The sequence below is a fragment of the Petromyzon marinus genome, chromosome 20, assembly GCF_048934315.1.
Source record: "Petromyzon marinus isolate PM22_M1 ecotype Great Lakes invasive population chromosome 20, UKy_Petmar_22M1.pri1.0, whole genome shotgun sequence".
In the NCBI taxonomy this organism is placed as follows: domain Eukaryota; kingdom Metazoa; phylum Chordata; class Hyperoartia; order Petromyzontiformes; family Petromyzontidae; genus Petromyzon; species Petromyzon marinus.
The window spans coordinates 6,529,897-6,550,055 of NC_133686.1; the positions used below are offsets into that span (position 1 = coordinate 6,529,897).

Sequence of the window (20,159 nt, forward strand, 5' to 3'; positions counted from 1 at the left end):
CAGTAACTGGATGGAGCGCGGGCAGTAAGCGCGTGCCTGTTACTATCTCAGTATGTCACCAATGTAATGTTTGTAGACCCCTTCATTTCATGTACTCGCCTTCCATACTCCAGGTAACTTATTTCACGTATGTGTATAAAGATATTTAGGCTCGCTGGTCTCGTCATGAAACTGCAATGAAAAAGCACAAGGGGAGGCAGCTTTCACATCTGCCTCACTGAGGCCACGCCCCCTCCACGAGGCCACGCCCCCCTCAGTGTGTGAATCTGGCTCTGACACTAGCCAGTGCCTGCCCAGCCATTGAGCTCACCGCACGTCACTGCCCCGTACATGTGTACACACACACAGACAAAGTGTTCCCGTGATATCCCCATCATCTCTGTCCCGAGCCAGTGGTGGAAATTCCACGTTCTTACGGCGGATACCGTCGACGCGAAGCGGGGTTGAACCCGGGTCGCCGGGCTGTGTGTGAGGAGCGACGTGTGTTGGGCAGCAGAGGGCAGCACAACGACACATACATTGTTGTACTCTACTTTATAAGGCAAATGAAGCGAAACACAAATAGATATGCGATGTGTGTGTGCATTTATCGGTGACCGGGCTGAGACCACGAGCTTGCAGCTGTTTAATCACGGGAGGCCGCAGCTCGGAATTTGAAACCAGAATCTCGGCGGTGCCGGTTCAGTGTCTCTGGCGAGCGGCCTCTTAACGGACCTCTTGCAAAGCCCTCGTCTTTTCATTTCACCTCACCCAGTGGCTGCTTCCAGGTGGCACCTAATATCAGGCTGAGTTGGCCCTGACGTGGCCCGAAGCCGGCTGTTCGTTTTCAGACGGTGTCTGCGTGGAGTGGCAGCGTACTGGTGTTTGGACGAGTTTCAAGACTCGTTTGCAAGAAGGTCCCGATTTGTATGTTTGCAATCGTGCTCATCGGAGGTGGGGATGGGAAATACAACAGTATCGTCCCGAAAAAAAGGAATGTAGTGACTCGGTGAGGCTTTCCGGGATACATTTTGTAATTTTAACAATGAGCTATCTTGCAAGTGTTTTGCGAGCCAGAGGAACGTGAGAATCGCCGGAGACAAGGCAATCCTGCGATGGAATAACACTCAAAACAGCCACCAAACATCCGGCAAAACTGGAAAAATGGCACTGCCCTGCACAGTAAAACGTTTATAACAGGCGACGTTCCGGGCAATGGCCGGAGAGAGATTGAGTGGATTGTAGTTAGAGAGGGCAGTTGTTTGTGGCCGTGATGCGCCGTGGTGCGCACTCCATTCCCGGGGATCACTGCCGTTGGGCCGTTGGAGCGAAACGTCGTCGTACGTTGATGTTTGGGATTTTCCAGTCGTGTAAATTCCCTGAAAGCCACCGATACCGAGGACCTTTATTGGTCACGATCAATAACATCGGCACGTTTGAATGTCACCTCTGCAAAACGTTACAATTTTGTCGGGTGGTGGAGGGTTTAATGACACGAATTTGGGTATAAAAACCACCACCTCGTGGCCTAACGTCACAAAAAAATATTGACCACTGTCATCGCAGTATCACAAACTGTTGCTGCTGTTGTTGTTGTTGAAGGCTGAGCAGAGGTGGATGCGCACCGCGTGTGCTCCTGCGGCAGCCGCTCGGATTGTGTGAATGTCATTCGGACCTCGCTGACTTGAGAAGCGCTCCCACGGGAAGGGGGGGGGGGGTTAGGCGGGGGTGGCCGCTCACCTCGCTCCTATCTCGCGCCTGCAGAGCTGCGACCGGGTTACAGCTGTGACCCCCCCCCGGCCTCGCCGCCGCCACTACGGTGGCGCCTGTCCATGGGTCAGGCGTTTATTTTCCCCTTAGTGATGAGATCCACGCACGAGATGAGGTTGGGTACACGCGCCCGAGATACGGGTCATGGATCATCACCGGCAGCGGCCTTGTCAACTGGCGGATGAAGACCCGAGCAGCAGTAGCAGCAGCCGCCGCCGCCGCGGTCAACTCTCGCGGACCTGTGCGATGGAATGATCCACGGAGCGCCTGAACACGCGCGGATTCGCATCGCTCCATCTCCTCCGTGCTTGTACTCTCGGACGCGTTCCATTCCCTGGCCCCCACCCCGTTATTATTCTCCATTGTCGCGGCCCATCATCTCTTGTAGCCGTAAAGTGTCCTGCCCCAATTCTAGATTTAAAGCTTTCGTGACTGCTAGGATCCATACTCTTTGGTTCTATTGGGTAAAGTCACGTAGGTAAAATTTTTTTGTTATTTTATTTTTTTACCTACGTGTCCTGCCCCAGCCAAACTTAAATTTTTCGTTAGTATGTATGTGGAACTTCTTTCGCACCATACGTATCTAACCATGCGAATCGGATGTGCGGGGGAAGGACAACAAACTAAACACAAAAAGTAGTTCGAATGAAATGAGTTTTCAATATAGATTGGAAAGTGCGTAGCTCCAGTGGCCTCCTAATAATCGGAAGGAAGAGCGTTCCAGACGGCCGCAGAAGCGTATCTGAAAGCGCGCGATGCAGTAACCGTCTTTGCTTTAATAATTTAAATGAAGCAATTAACCTGCATGTGTTCTCTTAATCCACGCGTGACGCTTTCAGTCGTTCAGTGTAACTGCAAGCACGCATTTTGTCACAAATGTTTAAGTACTCACTATCTTCCTGAACCATGCCATCGCCATACCAACATCGATAATTATACAGGACTGTAATCACAATATCATCATTATAACCATTATCGTTAGCCTCCCAGCTGATGGAGATTGGTCCTTGTCAGAACTTATCACTGTTACTGGGCGGTGGTAGCAGCGAGACTTTGTCGCGGAAGTTCAGAGATTGTTGGTTAGGGGCCGTCCATAAATGACGTCACGCACCTGGGGGGGGGGGGGGGTCAGACATTTGTGACGATGTGTGACGAGTGGGGGGGGGGGTTGAGAAATGTGACGTCACATCAAAATGCGCTACGTTAAATAAATATAGAATTGTTATAACAACACTAATTGTTATTGTTATAACAACACTAATTGTTATAACAACACTCCCACAACATCAGAGTGCAGCGCCACATTAAATACGCACTACAATGACAATAGTTTAAAGCGATTTGAAGCATGTTTTATTTTCAAAATGGAAATATGGTTTTATGGGGGGGGGGGGGGGGGGGCAGAGCTTTGTGACGTCATATTTTAGGGGGGAGGATCTGACATTTTGTGACGCCGTGTGACGGGGGGGGGTCAAAAATCGTCAAAAATCGCGTGACGTCATTTACGGACGGCCCCTTATTAGGGTTGAGTGCGTTTAGCACACGGCTGGGTGGGCACACGGCTGGGTGGGTTTAGCAAACCGCGCACACGCGCGCGCGATCGTCGCAAAAAAAAATGCCGCGATCACTCACAACGACCGTTCACGGTGGCCTCGCAGCTGCTCACCATCGCCCTGGCCACCGTCAGCCAGCTGACTCCGCTCCCACGGCCCGCGCCTGACTCATCAATGCCCGCAAGTGGCCGCGGCGAGGCTTGGGACAAATTCTGGCAGGAGTCTGACAAAATCCTGACCGCCGTCGCCACGGACGGAAGAACAACAACCCTCGCGTCTCGCCACGCTTCTCGCTAGACCTGGGGAGATTGAAGCGGGCTTTGAACACGGAATTGCGCTTGGGTGGATGACACCACGTACGACCCAGCTATACGCGTTAAGCGAAAGAGGGGAGTGGAGCAACATCGATTCATTGTTGTGCTGCACTTCTATGCTCCCAGCGTCTACGCTCCTCGTAGTCACCAACCCCACAGTATAGTCACGCTTGCTTGCTTGACGCACGCAGTCCACTCCCCCCAACATGATGAAAACGGCGACCTGAGTTTTATTCCCGGCCACGGTTAACATCAGTGACAAGGGACTTCTGAACCGACACCGTACGCCCCCCAAACGCCCCCCCTCCCGCCGTGCTCATCCAGCAGTGGATTAATAAATGGGCTCATTCAGTGGGACCTTTGCCTCTCTCCACCACAGGCATGCACAGAGGAGTTCGTCCTTGCTCTGCTTTTACCTATGGAGTGAAAAGCAGTAGCGCCAGATAAACAGAACTCTTTCAATACGTATGTATGTTGAACTTATTTTTGCACCGTACGTAGCCAAGCATGCTAATCGGAGGTGCGGGGGAAGGACAACAACCTAAACACAAAAATGTGTTATAAATAAACGAGTTTTCAAGCTATATTTATAAGTGCATAGTCCTAGAGGCTTTCTAATATCGGAAAGAAGAGCGTTCCAGACGGCCGCAGAAGCGCATCTGAAAGTGCGCTGTGCAATGTCCATCTTTGTAAATATCAGCATTACTATCGTAGTGATGATGGTTTGAAAAATATTGCAATACAGCCGTTTGTCGAAAGGTGTCTCTCACGAGCAATTACCAGCCACTCATCACCCAATTAAATATTGTCTGTTTTCTAGTCCAGGTCACGCGATCTCCAAAAAACAAACTTGCATTTTGGAAAGTGTTCTTTTATTCCGCTTTATTCCTGTTAAACGACTCATCATTGTGCTACTTTTGTTTCCTGGGCTATAAGTGGAAGGACAAGTGTCATTCAATGGATTGATCACGACATCATAGCAGTCTAACATTTATTAAGGCAAAAAATGTAATTTTTCAGATCCATATTCTGTCGACGAACCCTTCTCTCCAGCGATATTAACATAGGCCGCGCACGCACAACCCTTTTGTTAATCCACTCTTGGATGAAGATCTCCCCGTGCACTGTCGGTCGTGGCGTTTTGTTTGACCGTACATCACGCTCGTCAGTGCAGATTGGCGACCGGTTCAGATATTCAGTCACATAGCCGTGGCACAGGAATTGAACTCAGGTCGCCGGGGTTTGTAGCGTGGTTTTCTAACCACTGAATTATCCCCCCACCCCTCCGCCACCACAAGGAATGAGTAAAGGGGCTGAAATTCTGTCACAGGAGAGGGCGAAATTCAGTTGTTAGGTACCGCCCCTCAATTACGAGCGACTAACATGCAGAGTCATATCACAAACTCAGAATCTTAATTTCGGCTGCAAGAATCCGATGAGCTATGAAAATCTTTTTTCACAGATGTCCAATTTATCACATTTGGCTTAAGCCCTCACTGACTCTTCCAAATTAGCTTTGGTGACGTGGCTCTGAGCAGGTAATTACGTGAACAAAACGTGGCACACCTTAACGTGTCACCTGTATGAAATGCTACGTAAAAACACACGCACACCGACCCTGTGTCATATCCTGGGCACCTCCCAATCTATTTTAAAAGCTTGGCAGTGAAATATCATTGTTCATCATTGTCTTCATAATGCAATCTTTACCTTTCTCTTCGTAATCATTAGCAGCCTAGATCAATGAACTGCTGGATGAATGTCTGCCTAAGATCAAGATTATTTTTAATTGGTCACATTAAGACTCAATTTAAGGAGAGTTCTGATAGTAACATTGGCCATTTCTGGATTTAGTTGTTGTGTCTGCGGGAGTACGCATGAGTGCATGCACATGTGCAGCACTTTGATAAAACCACTGCTGGATGAAGGCCTCCCTAATCCATCACCGTCTCATACGGTTCTGGGATGTAATAATCCACGTGGCAGCTGATTTAATCGCTCCATCTCATCGGTCCGCCCTCGTGGCTGCCACAACGTGAGAACTTAGCATGGAACTATTCCACAGCGCGTCAGCTCGAGCTAGAGGTGGCGAGAAGTGTGGGCACCACTTCACAGTACGAATATGAAACAGCAAAGGTAAATAAAGACCCATTCAGAGGAACCCTGTCGTGAATTCAGCAACAAATTATCGGCAAGGGCATTACAGTCGAATGGTCAGGGTGTATCTGGTCCGCAAAAGTGCGGATTTTATATTCTTTGGGTCTTTCGGTAAGTCACGTAGATAGTTTTTTTGTTATTTTCTTTGAACCTATCTACGGGACTTTACCGAGAGACCCAACGAATATGAATTCCTGCAGTCACGAAAGATTTAAGTGCGGATTTTATGTTTAAAGCCCCGAGCTAATACCTGGTGCGAAATTCCTATGGTAGAGAGCAGAAGGGTGGTGCAGTGGTAATGATTGAACCACACAGAAGGAAGTGTCTGGGTTGATTCCCAAATCGGGCTCCTCTCTGTATCTATATTGAACTTCTTTCCCACCATAGCTAAAAAAATCCCATACAATATATCTGGTACTTTATTGGCCAAACGTCTCAATGCAGAACAATTACACTGCAAATCGCTCAATTGGGAATACACATTGCAGCAATATCGTTTCCTACTACAACAACGTGGACGGGGGACCTTTCTGAAAGCGAGTGTTGAGATTCAATGAGGCTTTCCTGAGCAAGCGTAGTAAATAACAACAATAACAACCATAACACTAAAATAGAGGTCCGTCCATCCTAAACAGCACAACCAACGGTTGACTTCACAATGAAGTGGAACTCGGTAAATCCCAAATAATATTGAGATGTTTTTCAATCCACTGCTGGATTAAGGCTTCCCCATTATGTGTCAATAATGGATGGCGTTTGACCATACTTCTCCACGCTGGTCAGGTTGGGATGGATGTAGTTAGGACCCGAGGACCAGTTCAGATATCCCTTGCCACTGATGTTAGCCATGGCTAGGAAGACAACTCAGGTGGCCAGGTTTATAGTGCAGCAGACAACCCCTTGCTCCACCACTCCCGTCAAACTCCGTATACAGTGTTTCCGAGTCCATTACTTGATGGAGGTCAAAGCAGTTTAAGCAAAATGTTTGTCGTACGTTGGTGTTAATTTCGTGTAAAGTCTTCAGCCACTCACGAGGAGGAGCTTTATTGTTCAGAATTTGCCACGTGCATAAATATTTCTGTAAATGAGACAATCTTTCTGAGTGGTGAAGGGTTAATGAGAAGAATATTGGCAAAAAAAACACTATTACGTAGCCCAACCAAAAGATTAAGATGGATCATTGCATTGACTATTGAAATATACGTTTTAAGTGAACTATGTATAGTTTCTAATATAAGTGTGTACACGCGTATTAACGGAACACCCTTATCACCCGTGTAAGCTTGGCTCAGGTTAGGGGTCTTGACGTTTATGTGGCACCTTGTTAACAGTTAAAGTGGCACATTTCTCATGTCAGGGACCAGTCTAAAACATTAACCGCTCTGGTGAACAGTCCATTAGGGCACAGGAAGTAAGGCGATATTCTTAATTAGCTTCCTGCCTTTCACGATGGACTTTTTGTGCGCAAAGAGGATGCTCACAGAGGCTTATAATTGGACGAGTCCAATAAAGGTGTCACTTGTTATTCATCTCCGCTGCAGGTTTGAGAAAGGAGCCGGCTTTGCTCTATTTTGAGATCATTAGAAATCTGTGCAGCAAAGGGTCAAATGTCCAGAGCGCCGCAAATAATTACCGAGCCACCTCAACCGCTCTTTTTCATAATCATCATTATTATTTCGATTTAAAGCTTTCGTGACTGCAGGGATTCATATTCTTGGTTCTTTCGCTAAAGTCACGTAGAAGGGAAATAATAAAAATAAAACAATAAAATTCTAACTTTACCGAAAGAATCAAGAATATCATTTTCTTTGGTTCTTTCGTTAAAGTCACGTAGAATGAGAATAAAATAATAAAATAACACAATAAAATTCTCACGACGTTTCGGCCACAACGCAAGCGGCCGTTGTGGCCGAAACGTCGTGAGAATTTTATCGTGTTATTTTATTATTTTATTCTCATTCTACGTGACTTTACCGAAAGAACCAAAGAAGATGAATCCTTGCAGTCACGAAAGCTTTAAATCGAAAGAATATCATTATTATTACGACTGCTGGATGAAGGTGCCCCCAAGCCGCGGCCATCTTTCACCCAGCACGTGGTACACACGAGCTGACGTCATCCCCTCCATCGCTCCCGGTGGACGTCTTCTCAGATGCGTTAAATTCCTCGAATGTGCCACTAGGTAATTATTCTTGAGCCTCGGTCATCATCCCTTTTGGCCGTGACGTATTTTGCCCAAGGCATTTTTTTTACGTTTTAATGATGCAATTAATATGCGTATGTTCTCTAATCCACGTGCTCCTCCAAACGTCCATCTCTCCATGCTTCTTTGGACTTTTTTATTAATCTGTTTTTATTCTGTATTTTTTACTTTTTTTTAGGTTGAATTAAACATTATTTACAATCATTTTTCAAGCCATTGATGGGTGAAGATCTCCCCGAGCCATGTCAGCCACGGGGGCTGTTTGAACATACTTCACCACGCTGGTTATTGCAAGTTGGGTGGTTGTGGAGGCGCGCCCAGGACCGTTTCGGATATCACTAGCCACCCTTGTTCGCTGGCACCGGGAATCGAAGACAAATTGCCGAATTCGTAACAGTGTGCAAAGAACCACTGAACCACCGCTCCCTGTATTTTATTCAACCAAGTAAAAAATTCCCACGGGATATAAATATATAGAACATCCCTTCTGGAATAGCGTTAGCTCAATGTGATAACACATCCTGTTTTCGTGTTATAAATTAGTGTATCGTCTTACAGTGCTGAGAGTAATTGTTTTGTAAAATCCAGTAATACCATTCCAAAACGTGTATGTAAGGTATATATATCGGTGTAAGTGCCTGGCTATAGAGTGACTTGTCAGTATTTCAGTGGCAGGGGAACGAACGTGCGTTCACATTAAATAATTAAGATATGAGCCCTTTCGCAAACAGTGCAGCTTGAAATATTTGACTTTCCCCTTCAAATATTTTTGGACGTTCGATCAAATATTCCCTAATTCTATTCCAACCGTGCTATCACGAGAACAATCGATTGCCATTCATAATTCTGCAGCTAGCAGTGCATCACCCTGTGTTGGAGAAAACTGCCCTGGAAGATGACATCAAATCACTTTTTTTTATATCGCTTTAAATAAATATCTTCATCCACACTCGGGACACACCTTCGATAATAACTCGTTGGTCATACGTCAATCAAACTTAAAATATTCTCTTAAGAGCTGGGGGGAAAAATAATTTAATGCAATGTGCTTTGTGCATCGGTGACCAGGCGAACGCCAAATGAAGCCGTGACACACTGTTCTCAAGTCGTGTCGGATTATCCCAAGTAGCAAAAGTAGCTACATATGTTGTAGCTACGGGCCCCGCACTTTCAAGGGCCCCGCGCTAAAATTATTTCAAGCTATCAATTCCGGTTAATTGATTCTGCACTTGCTCTATTACTATAGTACTATACTGCCTTCAACTTTTATGAACGACTGGTTGTTTAAGGTTAGCGATTTGTCGTATTATCTGGCTGTATAGCAAATGAAAAAATACAATTACTTTGCTATGCAAGTTCAACATTTGTGTTTTAATATTTACGTGTGTTTTTTGTTATTTAGGGCCCCTTTATAACATATGCTACAGATCCCGCACTAGCTTAATCCGGCACTGTTCTCAAGTCTAAACTGGTCCTGGCCACCCCTAGATTGACTCGGCCTAAAATTAACAAAATGCATGATGTGCTTTCTAGCCACTATCTTGGATAATAAGAAAAAAAATCATAGACAGGTAGACAAGTGTTTGTTTCATCCACATAAATTAACTAAATAACACTGGCTCCATAAGTCAATTAGTCTTCACGACCAATGTTTTCCTCCAGCGTTTGTCGAAGCAGGCAAACCCTGGACCGGTTTCTTGTTTAATGGGTCTCGTCTGCAAGTTGGGGCCTGTTTAAAAAATAAAATGCCGCCAAGTTGTCTCGATGTCGATGTAGAGGCAAGAGCCTTCGAACTCCACGAAGCCCGTTCGGATCCAGTAGAGTCCAGCATGCTGCTGATGAAAATCGTGTAGTTGAAGCCAGTCGTGGCTTTGTCTGTGACTGGAAATTATTGATGTAAAGCTTTCGTGACTGCAGGGATTCATTTTCTGGGTTCTTTCAGTAGAAGATGGAAATTATTGGTTCAGAAGGCGCATAGGCCGATGGACTATGACGTCGTCGTAAATCATTTTTTTGCTGGTGACTGGCTATGAAGGAAATAACTATTGACCACCCTCATCAATAAAGCGAGTGTCACGTTTCAGGGTCACGGTTCGATTAAATAATGTATTAGTTTTTTATGTTATGGTAGATATGCCTCAAGTAGCGGGTGACGGTTTATGCGAACGCATTCAATGAAATTTACAGGACTCTGGAAATATCAGTTCCAGCACAGACGATTCCACGCTTGTATCGGAGAGCTTAAAAACCGATAATCACCGATTGATTGGAGCATTTTAACATACGTACAGTCGGCTTTCGCGACCAATGTTACGATTCATGAGAGATGTTGGGTGAGGTCACGTGAGTAAAATGCAGCAATCGCCTGATGATGTCGGTTGTAACTACCAGCGAAACGTCGTACCTAATTGTTAGAAGTGTGTAGATTTCTCTCCAACGCATCGGTGTGCTGAAGCAATACCAAACCACCACGTTTCTTCACGTGACTGTGTAGGGTGGAGGGGAGGTGTACGACACATTTTGGCATTGTACTTGCGCGATCTGACCCAACAATCAATGACGAATCATAGTGGAATCATCGTTACATGTGTACAGTACACGTATAGCCCTTTGTCAATCCACCGCTGGATGAGGACCTCCCAACATACTTCACCACGTTGGGGAGCGTGGGAGCATATAAGTACAATACAATTCATTTCCATGTATCCCCAGAGCCTATAATCAATCTGTTGGTCGCCCATCCAAGCACTAACAAGGCCCAGTCGTGCTTAGTTTCCGAGATCTGACAGGTTCGGACACATTCCAGGTGATCTGATCATAGGCTGCACCCATCCTGAATTTAATTAAAACACTTCAATTCTTTTGTAACTCTGCATACAAATATGAATTCACATTTGTTCATCTATCGGCAAACTGGCCTCCTGGAATGATGTTAATCAGCAGTCAGGCTTGCTGAAAAAAAATATACTGCTGGTTTGCCAGATGTTATTGGCAAGAGCGCTCTTTCAAATCGATGGGGCCTGGTGTGATGTGTGATGCCCTCACCATTGCTCGGGGAGACAGAGGCAGCTTACGCCACCTCGTGTGGCGTGCAGGCCTTAATAGGTGCTCGCTAACAGCAGCACTTACCGCCACAGTGTGTGTGCGCAGGGTTAGATTGAGTGTCATCGGTTTTTTTGCATTGATTACTTCCCCTTTAATATTTCACCATCACCCATGCTGGGTGGCAAGCGCCTTATATTTAATGTTTCAGAATCTCAGTTCTGCTAAAAAAAAAAGTGATACAGTACACGGAATGTCGATCTCAGTCAAGAGGAACGTAACTATTTTGATTTTGGCGGACAACTGGTTAACACATACCGAACACAGAGCAATGCAGTGACTTTCGTGACCAAATGACCAGGCGATGTGAATACTTCGGTAATATTTTCCTGGCAGTGATGCGCAAGCACACGTGACCACAATAACAACAAAGCTCTCCGCATTCGTAACTCAGCGTCTGCATTTGTCCTGGATAAATCCGATGAGCTGTGAAGCTCTTTTTCACGGACGGCCTTTAAATGGGAACGTAGAAAATAGGTGACGTTTCGGGCATTGGCCCGCGATGTTAACTCCCTTGCCTGGTATGCAGGAGGTTATGGGTTCGATCCTGAGTCTGACACTTGCTGTATATCTGGAGTTGGCATGTTCTTTTCTCGTGGTCGCATGGATTTTTCTCCGGGTCCTCCGGTTTTTCCCTTCACATTTAGAATCAACGTGCTTTTCGACTATTTGGCTGATATAAATTCCCTCATGTTAAGTAACTTCGTTGCGCTAGCATTTGTGATGGTCAGGTCGCTTCTGGAAGAACAGCTTCATAGCTCAGCGTGGGCCTTACATGGCAAAATATTTCATACATATGTCGTTTCGTTCGTTAGGTATCTTCTTAGGAACATCAATGCGTTGAAGAATGACGCATTGCCCGAGCCTGGATGACGATGAGTCGTTAGGTGTCGCTGTGGTGAGAGTTGTCAATTCGGGTGTGCAAAAGGAAAAAAAAGACAACCCAGCCAAGGGACACTCGTGTCAGCTGGGCGGGTTTGCTCGGTGACAGAAGAGGTGTGGTGGTGGTGGTGTTATTGAGACTCCCATTGGCGTTACACCGCGCGTGCCAAGAATGTATACAGCACAGATGCAGCCACCCGCTCGCACATAGACTCGCTCGTAGACTCGCACTAGGAGAACTCACTCAACTCAACTCACTCAACAGACGCGTAGAAGGCAGAGAACGCGTAGACTCGTCCACAGCCGAGGAGGGCATACTCGCCGACTCGTAGACTCGCTCACAAACATACACGCGAACTACACACGGCACACCCACTCACTCAAACTACACACAGGCAACACACAACGCACACACACTCACCGTCATCACTCGTAAATTCGCGTACATTACATACACACAAAGCGACACACAGAGACTCACTTCCAAACCACGCACACACTGCACAGACACACGGATTACACAACACCATTGACACATACACACAGATTGCACAGACTCACTGACTCACACATCACACTGATTCACCGACAAACACAGCGAGCGCGCGGCCGAGTGGACACGCGGTGGACACGCAACTTGAACGCCCAGCAGCAGCAGCGACCTGGGATCGAACATCCCTGGGACATCCTCCGACTTGTGCCAGCCACACAGCAGAGCCGTTACCGGTACGAGTCGGTCTCTCACGGTCGCAGTCGCCGAGAACCACGGTGGCGTTCCTCGCGGGGTTACACATCAAGTTGCCGGAGACTAAAAGAGTAAGGTTCTAATCCGGTGACGGGCGAGGGTAGGTGTGTGTATATATAATGTGTGTCCGTTCGGTTCTTAAGCAGCAGCAGCTTCTTGACGCGTTAATATCGATTGGTTCATGAGCTCGAGTTACATGTCACACGGGGTGCGCAGGGTTCCTGAAACTCAGACCTCACCTGCGGAACTTTAAATTACACCCAGCCACTTGTCGTAAACAACTTGCGCGTGTGGACCAGAGTGTGTGTGTGTTAGCTGGCTGGGTCATGTAGCCCGCATGCCCAGCCACCGCATGCCTAAACAGCTTTTGTTCGGCCGGATCGAGGGGGCTAAACGGGCGCGGCACGGGCTAGAGAAGAGATGGAGTGATGTGGTACAGGAGGACGTGGAGCTGAGTGGACTTGCCGATGACTGGTACCAGCGGTGTCAAGATCGGCCTCTGTGGAGGAGGCTCGTGAAGGATGCTACTGGGCAGTTGGAGGCAGTCGCCCTCCAACAACAACGGAGGGCGGAGGAGCGACGCTCACAACAGCGAGCGGAGCGCCGGGTGGCTAAAGCACAGCAGGTTGGCACAGTAGGGGGCACAGGTGGTGCATCAGCCAGTCATCTCAGTCAGTCGACCCGTGGCACCTGGGTCTGCCCCGTGACCTCCTGCCAGCGGGCGTTCGACACTTCACGTGGCCTCAGGGTGCACATAGCCTGGCACAAGCGTCGTGGTGACGTCACCGCCACTTAGTGGCGAATGGCGGTTGTTGTTGTTGTGCCAGTGTGTGTGTACCAGTGTGTGCGTGTGTGCCAGTGTGTGCTAGTGTGTGCCAGTGTGTGCTAGTGTGTGACAGTGTGTGCGTGTGTGACAGTGTGTGCGTGTGTGCCAGTGTGTGCTAGTGTGTGACAGTGTGTGCGTGGGGAGCGGTGGTGTGGTGGTAGCGCGCTGCGCTACGAACCCGGCGAACCGAGTTCGATTCCCCCTCACGGTCAACATCAGTGATGATTATTTGAACCGGTTCTGGGCCTCCCCTAGGTCGACTCAGCCTCAAATGAGTACCTGGTGCGGTGCGTAAAAACATCGCCACTAGGAAGACAAATGCGGCCTGGCATTGTGCTGGCCACACACCCCATCGTGTGCCGTTCTGGCCTTCCTAACAGCACTTGCCCCAACAGTCTGTTAAGGCTATACGGGGGATCTTTGTCTTTTTGCCCTGTGGTTAACGCGGAGCGGTGGCGCAGTGGTGAGCGCGCTGCGTCACGTACCCGAGTTAGATCCCCGCTCAAGGGCCAACGACAGTGACGATTTTCTGAACCGGTCCTGGACCTCTCCTAGGTGGACTCAGCCTCAAATGATTTAACTAATGCGGTGCGTATTAGACGTCAGCACTGGGGAGACAAAGGCGGCTGAGCGTTTTGTTGGCCACACCACCCCCTCGTGTGCCGTGCCGGCCTTCTTCGTACGTGCTCGCTAACAGCACTTGATCCAACAGTCTGCTGAGTCTATATGGGGGATCTTTGTCTTTGTGTGTCTACGTGGGTCTCTTATGTGTTTACAACACCCCAGTTAACATGCAACGAAAGTTGTTCTAACGTCAACCAACGTTGGCCTCTGTGTGTTAGGCCTCTTTGCTATTGCGACACTGCGTAATCACCGCTGCGGTGAACTGCACAGTGCTGCCGTTGTAGTGACTGATATTAAACCCGGCGGACCTGAGTTTGATTCCCGCCCACGGCTAACATCAGTGGCGAGTGGCGTCTGAACCGACCCCACGTCTGTGGCTGTGACACCACCCTTCCACCCATCGCCAAACCCGCACTGCCCAGCTTGGTGAAGTATGGTCAAAACAACCCCATGACCCCCCTCCCCAACGCACGGCTTGGGGAGCCAGTCATCCAGCAGTGGGTTGAGAAAAGTGCTGCAAATGCCGCACAGTACGCACAGTGCCTTATTAAGCTATTGCGGGGCCTGTAGCATATGTTATAGAGGGGCCCTAAATAAAAAAAAAACACGTAAATATTAAAACACAATTTTTTTTACTTGCATAGCAAAGTAATTGTATTTTTTTATTTGCTATACAGCCAGATAATACGACAGATCGCTAACCTTAAACACCCAGTCGTTCATAAAAGTTGAAGACGGTATAGTACTATAGTCATAGAGCAAGTGCAGAATCACTGAACCGGAATTAATAGCTTGAAAGCATTTAGTGCGGGGCCCTTGAAATTGCGGGCCCGTAGCTACTACATATGTAGCTACTTTTGCTTCTAGGGATAATCTGGCACTGAGTACACAACCGGACAGCAATTAATTAACAAAGTTTTTTTTAATCATACCGTATTCGCATTTATGACCGTATTCCCCGTATTATAAGACGCACTCCCTCCCCCCACTCTCGTAACTAAAAGTTCTGGTGGGTTTGTGTGTGTGTGTCAACGGGTTGCGGGAGGCGTCTTACTTTCCAGAGTGTCTCATAATTCTGGGAATTACGGTGACCCGATATTATAATTACTATGGCACGGCACTCATAAGCCAATACAGGGTTAGTCCACGTTATAGGCGTAGCTGAGTCACCTGTGGGGCGCGCGTCTGTGCTGCGTGTCTGTAGTGATTTAAACTTTCCACTTTTCTGGGTAGAATGTTCCTGAATAGTTTCGCAAGGTAATACATACATTCCAGCAGAGTGGGCGGGGGGGAGGTCATCTAAATATGAAAGGGCACGCTGCCATACGTGTGTGTGTGTGTACAGACTTGTAAAGCCACGTCACCGATGGGACATGTGCGACTACCCGGTTCTCTCGAGATCTCATCTGGCTCAACAGAATTTTGCGGCGCTCTATCTGACAGCCCTTGGGAGTCTCAAAAGGCTTTGCAGGAGCATCCTGCGTCGGAGATGTTTGGCCAAATTCTCATACAAGTGCAGCCACTTTGTCAATCTGCTGCCGAAATGAGGGGCTCCACATTTCACGTTGGCCTTGGTGGAGGGGGCAATTTGACCATAATCCCTCTCGATGGTCAGTGCGGGTTTGTGAAGGCACAGCGTAGATGTGGGCGCATAGAAGTACTGTACAGCTCCCTGTCCTCCACTTACTTCACCTTACCCCGAAGCCTAGAACAACTGCCAAGCGTAGTGATTTACTCATGGAAGTGATATCCACGCTGTGTATTGTTTAATAAAATATTTTAGAGCTGCCCTCGCGCACACACACACACGTCCGATTAGTATGGTTGGCTACGTACGATGCGAAGTAAGTTCACCCACCATAGTATACATGCCGATGTCACCATATACATTAGGTTGCTGGGGAAATGCTATTTGCCAGCTCCTATTAAGGTCACAACACAGAGCAGGTTATGGGACGAATATTCACGCTGATCAAATCACCATACCGGATATCAATTTTAGTCGACCTGAGCAAGGCCCAGCCCAGATTCAGACGATATTTGTCACTGATGTTAACTCCAAGGTAGAAATCGAACTCAGGTGACTGGGTTCTAAGTGCGGTGCGATATCTGTTATACCTACCGCTTCCCCACACTATACACATACGCAGCCAACCACACTGGTGAATACATTTTAAACAATGAGACAATCTTATAGTTCGCCATCGCTCACACTTAGAATGTCTCCACAGTGTAATCGCCCCACCACGTTGGCGTGATCATACACGGAAACATCACTTAGTTTTGTGCGTTAATGCATTACAGGAGCGTGCGTATAAACAACGGGGCTCTTCCATACATTACCGAAAATCGAGGTGGCCATGTGGCTCAGAGGGCCCATGAGTCCATGATCTCAGACCAGATATTGCACTTGTCGCTACCATCGGAGGTGGCAACCACTTTATCGGTTATAATTTCCTGATGTGGCCCAATCACAGTGTATTACGTGATAGCCATTTGAAATGATGGAGCTAGCAAATAATTCACTCTCTATTAGCCACGTAAATAGATTGGTGCTATTGAAGTTACGAACTCTTAGGCGGTACCAGTTTCTGCTCTGGGCCATGGACTATACTATATCGGAATGTTGAAATACTGGGTTGGAATCCAGGTTCCAGCCACCTGTGATTAAACCGAGTTCTAAAGTTGGTAGCCTCATCTAAGGGTTATGAAGTGTTTGGTTTGACTCAGATATCAGATATTATATCTTTAGTAAGGTACTACCGAGTCTGTATAAGGTGTGGCTAAGAGGATATTGAAAGGACTTCAGAAGTACTTCAGTGATGTCATCTTGCACGGGCCATTTTATAACATGGGGTGATGGTACACCACTTTCCATGAGAGTTCCAAATGATAGTCATTATGTTGTTACACGACTGCAGCAATGTCACAATTGCAAGATAATTTGGGGATGAAGGGTAAAATATAGAAAAAATAACAAAGCTGCTTAATTTGTTAAGTACATGCATGTCGAGAGCCCTTTCCAAAACCACTGCTGGATGAGGACTCTCCTACACCTTGTCAGGTCGTACATGACCATGCTGGTCAATTCTGGTTGGTTGGCTGGGAGCAGGGACATGGGAGCATAGAAGTGCAGTACAACAATGTTTTTTGCGCTGACCTCTGCTGTTCACCAAGTAGTAGCACCCATCCCACCACGACTCAAAACTCAACCCTGTTTGGCTTCCGAGATCTGATGAGATGAGCCACATTCCTGGTGATTTGGTTATCAGCAAATACCGGGATGTGAACCCTCTTAACGTATTACCCCGGGTCTCCCTTGCAGAGATGTGCTTAACTGGTCTATCAGCGGGGTTTAATTACTTTTACGGGAAACATTGTATCGTGGAATACTGCAAATTGACGGCACAGAGATGTACAATTCCGTACTGATAAATAAGTGGCGTAGCGATTCGTTTTTCGCCCGTAGTTATTAATTTACACTGCTCTTGATACTCTCGCCGTTTATATAGAAATCGAAGGTGTCTTTCATGTGTTTTAAATGAGTGTTGTGTGCACGAATGAGTGCGACTGTGACAGCCACTTGCGTGGCCATGTAAAGTAAATGCGCTTGCCGATGTGTGTATCACAGGGTGTGGAGATGTGGTGTACGGCAAAACAACCCCCTACCTCCTCACAGTGCCGGACGGGCAACTCTGTCGTGGACAGTGCTGTGGGGCGAGGGCCAATTCCGATTGGCCCCTCCCCTCATGGCATCTGTGACCACCACAGTGGCTAAATAGGGGCTCTGGATGGGTGCGAGGGGCTGGTAACCCCTCCACCTTCAAAAATGTACCACTTAACCACGACTGAAATATGTAACTAATAAGCTTGTGCCGGAGGCCCCGGGGGGACAAGCATCTATGACGTCTCCTGGCCAAACCCCAATTGGCGGAGCCAGTAGATTGAATCTCTACCCTCGGGGCTCCTCCAGAAACAACGAAAAGCCACTTCGTGTGGCCACGTGGAATGTTGGAACGTTCACTGCGGAGGAGAGGCTGCCACTCCTCTGTCGGGAGCTGGACTGGTACCGCCTGGATCTCTGTGGCATTCAGGAGGTCCGGTGGACCGGTTCTGGCTCCTGCCACCATGAGGGGTGGAGAGTCCTCTACTCGGGGCAGCAGACTGCCAAACAACCGGGTGTGGCTCTTCTTTTGAACAAAAGAATGAAGGGGGCGTGGGAGCGTGGCGGTGAGGTGTGGGAAGCTGTAAGCCCCAGGCTACTTTGGGCTCGCCTTCCCATCAACCGGAGGCGAGGAGTGGTGGTCGTGGTTACTTATGCCCCCCCGAAGACAAACATCCGTGGAGGGATGCAGGCAAAGCCGATGAGTCAGATGCCTTCTATGACCTCCTGTCACAGGTGCTGGTTAAAGTGGCCCCTTGGGATATAGTCATCTCGTTGGGTGACTTCAATGCCCGAGTTTGTCATGATGCTGGCACCTGGTCTGGAGTGATTGGAGGGCATGGGCCAGATCAGCTCAATAACAACGGTAGGAGGCTGCTAGATTTTTGTGCGGCCCATGGGCTTGTAATTACCAACACACTGTTCCGGCATCGGCGCATCCACACAACATCATGAATGCATGCCGGGTCCAAGCAAGAACATCTGCTGGACTACATAGTGACGGACCAGCGGATGCAAGCCCATGTACTTGACACCAGGACCTACTGTGGAGCTGATCTGCACTCTGGCCATCGACTAGTCATCTGTAAGATGCACCTGCCATTCTTTCACTCCGGTGGTGGGTGTACACCCAGGACCCCATTCCAACCTAAAGTGGCCTGGTCTCAGTTATCTGATGAAAGTTGCAAGTGAGAATTTCATCATCGCTTGCGGCTGGGGTTGGCATCGTCCCCCACTCCTGATGTCGAGGGTAAATGGGCGAGGTTTAGGACTGTGATTCATGCAGCTGCAATAGCTGTTTTGGGTACGCGGTCCAAACCTGCCCAGAGACCCTGGCTGACAGAGGAGGTGTTCAGGATGGTTGAGAAAAAGCGACAGGCCCACTGTCATCGGCTACAGAATCCCACGTCAGAGAATGAGGAGGCTTACCGCAGCCTTCGCTCGGAGGTTCGGAGAGCCGTGAGGCACTGCAAGGATGGGTGGTGGTCGTGGGTTGCTGAGGAGATGGAGTCTGCCTCAGTGGCCCGCGATCACAAATCTCTATTTAACTCCATCAAAAAAGTAACCTGCAGCGCCACACCTATTACCATCATTAGGGGAAAAAAACGGTGATTCAATCTCCGACCCCCAGGAACAGGTTTGCAGATTTGCTGAGCATTTCTGTGATGTCCTGGGGGAGGGGAAATCCCTCAGCCAGGAAAATATCGTGGCACAAAGTGGGGATGACCCTGCTGAGGCTGCAGTGCCTCAAATATTGGAAGAAGTCACCCCCTGTGAGTGGCTGGCTGAGGTGCCATCTGTTGAGGAAGTACTGAAGGCGATCCGGAGTCTGAGACCAGGAAAGGCACCGGGTAGAGATGATCTCCCAAGCGAAATGCTGAGGGAGGGTGGCGTTTGTGCACAGACTACCCTATATGACATCATAACAACAGTCTGGACCACTGGACGGGTTCCGCAGGATTGGAAGGATGCCCTGGTGGTCCCCCTCTTTAAGAAGGGGGACCGGACAGACTGTAACAACTACAGGGGCATCTCACTCCTCAGTGTGCCGGGAAAGGTCCTGGCAAGGATTATTCAACATCGTCTTGCCACGGACACTGAGGAGAGGCTTGCGGAGTCCCAATGCGGTTTCAGGAAAGGACGGTCCTGCACAGATGCCATATTTTCTGTCCGTCTGCTACAGCAGAGGTGTAGGGAATTCCAGCAAGACCTACATCTCTGATTTATTGACCTGGTCAAGGCCTATGATACCATCAGTAGGCCTGGGCTCTGGGTTGTTCTTCGTGCTTTTGGAGTCCCTGACCCTCTGCTCACGATCATTAAGGACCTTCATGATGGTGA

The 20,159-nt window shown here is 48.2% G+C and overlaps 1 protein-coding gene across 12 annotated transcripts in view; it reads left to right on the forward strand.

Annotated features, from left to right (window-relative positions):
- Positions 1 to 12,009: 12,009 nt before the first annotated feature.
- The window catches only part of LOC116944158 (uncharacterized), a 258,499-nt gene continuing 250,349 nt past the window's right edge, over positions 12,010 to 20,159 (forward strand). For 8 of the 12 annotated variants that reach the window (XM_076068274.1, XM_076068273.1, XM_076068272.1 and 5 more), the window contains exon 1: positions 12,011 to 12,686. The gene's annotated coding sequence lies outside the window, so the exon portion shown is untranslated. Of the gene's footprint in view, positions 12,777 to 20,159 lie in introns of all 12 variants that reach the window. The other 4 variants (XM_032957637.2, XM_032957640.2, XM_032957638.2 and 1 more) reach the window with 3 other exon arrangements.